The following is a 5,277-nucleotide window of genomic DNA, read 5'->3' on the forward strand; positions in this document are numbered from 1 at the left end:
GTAAGTGTACCGGCGAATCACTCCAAATAATACCACAGTGAGTAGATATTATTTCCACAAGGATTTGATTGAATCAATGTCTAATTGGATCTCTTATTAGATCAAACAAGTTTTGGCAAAAGGATTGTGAATCTTGAAGTAGAAACAAAGAACAATGAAGAAGAAAAGTGTTGAACAAGAGAAAGCTTGTGGAATTAGAAAAGTAATCAATAAATGAGATGTTAAAGGTTTTAGAGATGTTTAATTCTTACAAAAATTAATACTTGTTTTTTCTTATTTTGACTCATGCAAAAATCTTTTCACAGCAAATCATTTATAATTGAATTCCAATTCCTTGACAATTTAATTTCTCTTAACTTAATTAATCATCAATTTCTTGGTCAACTAATAAAGAGAGGAGGTTAAAAACAGAAAAGCCACATGATATTCAAAAACTATCCCTAGTTAAATTAAATGTCACATACTCGAAGACTAGTTCTAGACAATTGAAGATTACAAGATGAGTTTCAAGCTAATTCTGATATTAAATTTTTTAACTTAATAATAGAATCCAAGATATAATTAGAATATTTTTCAATACTTCTAACCATTAAAGATGAAGAACGAGACTCAATCTTGAAAAAGTAGAAAAGTATCAATCAAAAGAAAACACTTACATTACTAATCCATAAAATCAAACAGAGCTCCTAACCTTTAACAAGAGAAGGTTTAGTTCCTCATGGTAGAAAAGAAAATAACCTAAGACTAAAGAGTTCCTTGATCCCTAGCTTCTAAGATATCTCTCTATGAACCTTGTTCACTTATTGAAATTCAAAAATTAATCTTATTTGATAAGATAACAACTTATTCAAATTCAAAACAATAATTTAAATCTAACCTAAACTAAATCCTAACAACCAAATTTTATCTTTTTAGGAGAAGTTAATGCTAACTAATCAATTAAATATTTGAATTTTTGATTGATTTTAGAGCTTCCTGGGAGTGGATTATGATCTTGGCGTTGGGCTCCATAGATTGGCGCTAGGCTTTGAGAAATTTTGGGCCACTGGGAGTTAAAATTTCACTTGGAGCTGGGCTCCAGATTTAGACACTGGGCTAGTACCTTGAAGATTGGATGGCGCTAGCCACCACTTCCTAGACTTGGGCGCCAGCCCACTTTGGCTCTCCTAGGGCCCGAAGGCGCAGGCTTGGAAGGTTGGAGTTGGGCGCCCATTTCGGGCTTGGGCTTGGAGCAAGGGTGTTGGCGCCAGTTTCTTGGAGTTAGGTTTGGTGGTTGGCGCCCAGCTTGTAAGCAAGGGAACTGGGCGCCAGTGCCCGGAGCTGGGCTTAGAGATTGGGCACCAACCTTGGAGTTTGGCCCTGGGCTCCCCTCTGCTGGCGCTAGATGTAACACCCTACCACACAGAGCTTTACACCTAGGATGTAAAACTGAGGTGGCAAGGTGCCACGACCTCTAAAAGTAAAAGATATATATAATATAGATGAAAAGGTTTTATCTATGAGCCTTTGAAGGAAGGTTAAAACAAAAGCATTAAACAGAAAAGCGCCACCCTCACGTAAGCGATATGTAAATGAAACAGATAGGAGTAAAGCGACAAATATACATTGGAAAAGAGTTCCAAGATACAAATAGCAGAGCTTCTGACTCAGCTCACGAAGTTAAAACCGGCCAAAGCATATATACATATATACATGAGAAAAACCCCAAAGAGACTCAAAACACAGTTTATAGAACCTGTTTCTCCAAGTCAACCTCTAAGAGGGAAAAAACATAAAATATACGCAGTGGATATATAATAATATCTATATGTACATATTAACCAAAATGTAAACCCAACACACAAGGATTTTTCACTGACAAGAGCTCCCAGAATGCCTCAGCGAAGTGCTGCTTGACCTGCATCTAAAAACCATGAAATATGTATGGGGTGAGAATTAGAGATTCTCAGCATGGTAACGATGCCCACATAACTAACATATAATGTCCCAAAAAAAACTAGAGGCGATCCTAGAACTTCTGATAAAAGATTACAAACTTTAAACTATTCTTTACAACCATAAATACGCCATAAAAAAAGGTGGGGTAGCTAAGGGTTCAAAATTCTAACTCAAACCTAACTTGATTCTATAGCTTCTCACCTTTCTCCGTTCCTCCAGAACTCTATAGCACAAACAAACAAGATACAGACAACGCAAACACAAGTAGAATACAATTACAACAGGTAGCAAATTTAGCAAGTAGGTATAATGATCACATAGGCAAGTGTAATTAATGCACAATCAAACAAAACACACATATGCATATGATGTATGCCTATCCTATGGCTGATGAGTCTCATCTATCGGTTATATAACTAACCCGACACGTCCTGGTATCTAACCTTGGACAGAAACACCCATTGCAAAGCAAGTGAGTTTGAGCTATAACCTCCTTGCTACTACCCGCTTAACCCAGAGCGAGTGGAAGAACCACTACTACTGCTACTATCCAGACAGGTGTTTAAATACTCAACCTGGTGCAAGTGGAATAATCCACTACTGCTGCTACTACCCATGCGTCACAATCACTGACCCGGGACAAGCAGGACAAACCACAATCATTGCTACTGCCCAGGTATCTCAAACATGCATTCATTCAGTCTAATTCAATCATCATTATTATCATATCTCAATCATTGACCCGGAGCAAGCGGGACAAACCACAATCCTTGCTACTACCCAAGTATCACATTCAAAGTTCATTGTTATTTTTGTTATCATTTCGATTCTTTCATATTCATTTAAAACTTCATAGTTAAATTCAGTTTTCATAATTGTTCTTCCTCATCTCATACCCGAAGCAAGTGGACAATGCCACTACCTACTATCCGATCACATATATCTCATTAAATTACAAATCCTCATTACTCTCATCATCCTCATCAAATCAAGCATCCCCTTCCTTAACTCCTTCGACACCAATTCTATATCTTCTTCCACTCACCAACCCTTACTCTGTAACCCAAAATCTAACTAATAGACCTTAAACAGTTTTTACACATAACTTCTGACGTCCATAACTTCCTCTACGAAATTCTATTTTTCACAAAGTTTATACTATCTTAAAGCTTTTAAAACTATCTTTAATTTGAATCAAAATTCACTCAAATTCAATATCTGAGGCTTAGGTTATAAGCCGTTGAAGTTCATTAAAAATCTACTTTTTACCAAAAGAGTCCAAAACCTTTATTTTTCAATTTCTCATTTTCAAATCAAGTTTCACAACCCAAAATAACATTAAATACACTCAAAACAATTTCATAACTATTTCCTTCATTCTACAACACGTCAACACTCAATTTCATCAACTCTAACCCATACAATCATAACCAAAGCAACAATACTCATAAATCATCAATATAACATCATCATCATTTACAATCAAACTCGAACCTCATCATTACTCAATAATTCAGCAACATATTCACATATTCAACTCCACAGTTTTACCAATTCACTAAAATTTAACAAGTCATCCTGGTTCAACTTAACCTACGATCAACTAGCATAAGTTTTCACGACACATTATATTTTTGTTATGAGAAACCGAAATCATACCTTGGCCGATTCCTTCCTAAGCTCAGAACGCCTTAAATATCCATCATTAACAAATATCCACAGCCCCAAAGTTCAAGCACAAGCTCCCAACTTTGCCAATTTGCCTCCAATGTCACCAAATTATTTCCAAATACATAATTCAATCTAAATTTTCATACAACAACACTAGAATTACTTTAGAATTCACAAATTCAGTAATTTGACAAGGGTTAGGATTTTTTTACTATTACCCATGAGTCAAATGGACAAAATTTGGTGATTACCCACCGCTAGAGTTCACCTAAACCATCAAAACACTAAAACCCTCAATATCCAAAACCCAAAAATCATGAATTCAGGATGAGAGAACTAGGAATGAAATCAGAATCTCCTTACCAAATTGTTGGATAGATTTTGTAGAGAATTCCGAGATAAAAGCGTGGATACTAACGTCTCGTCAATCGAAGCTCCGAATTGAAAGTTACGAAGGATTGAAGATTGGAATGATTTTGGGATTTAGGTTTTGATAGCTCAACTTCTCTTATTAGCGTGAAATGAATGAAGAATAGGGAGAGAAGGCTGAGTTTGGGGGTTTTATATGTTGGGCCTTGAACTCGGTTTGGGCTCGGTCCAATCGGTTCGGTCCGTTGGATTAATTTTGAGCCAAATTCTTTAAAATTAGTGTCAAAATTCATATTTTTTAATTATTTCTACTTCTTTAAACTATAAAGTTTAAATTTCTAATTTCTTTAAATAATAATTATTTTATTGGTTAATTATTTACTAATTACCCGGAGTTTACACTAGACTTGACCTCTTGAAGCTTGGCGCCAGCCTTGTGTTTTCTTCCTTGGAAATGCACTTGTATTTTCTTATAAATTTTATTCTGATTTGCTTAATTATATTCTGAAAACACAATTATTCTAATACAACTCCAAATATATGATTAATCATAAAAACTTCACTAAGAATATAAAAACTTTGATTTAAATCTAAAAAAATTAATTAAAAATCTAAAAACAACTAAAGATGCCTAGACATCACTACTTGAAATTTGGAATAACCAAACTGAGTGAATTAAAATTGAGGAGTCACACTGAATTACATATAGAGCTAAATTTTAGAGATTATTTTGAATCAATTAAAAATTAAAAGGCTTAATTGAATGATATATAAAATTTGAGAAAACATATTAAAATATGTTTGCTGTGTTAATAGTCAAATTCGTCCTTAAAAGATCACTTATTCTTTAAATTGGTCTTCAAAAGATTAAATTATACATATTAATTCTTAAAAGATAAAACGTAAGTCAAATTGATCCTTTTGTTAGTTAGATGATTATGTGTCACGTTAAATGCCATGTGGCATGATGACCTAATAAGTTAATGCCACATATCACAAAATAAATGGCCGACATGTTAGGTCAGTGACGTGTGGCATGCCATGTGTTATCTAACATATCATAAATTTATTTAGAGTCAAATTAGTCCATTAAACTACACACATAAGTTATTTTCATCCCTAAAATTTTAAAAATTAATCAGATTTTCAAATTAGTCCTTATATAAATCTCTCTTTTTTTTTCATAATATTAAATTTTTAATATTTTTAATATTACTAATTTTAATATCATTTTTTAGATCTTAATAAACAAAATACTCTTTACATAAAATAATATAAATAATTAACTTATTATAAAGT

Source organism: Arachis ipaensis, chromosome B04 (assembly GCF_000816755.2).
Source record: "Arachis ipaensis cultivar K30076 chromosome B04, Araip1.1, whole genome shotgun sequence".
Lineage (NCBI taxonomy): Eukaryota > Viridiplantae > Streptophyta > Magnoliopsida > Fabales > Fabaceae > Arachis > Arachis ipaensis.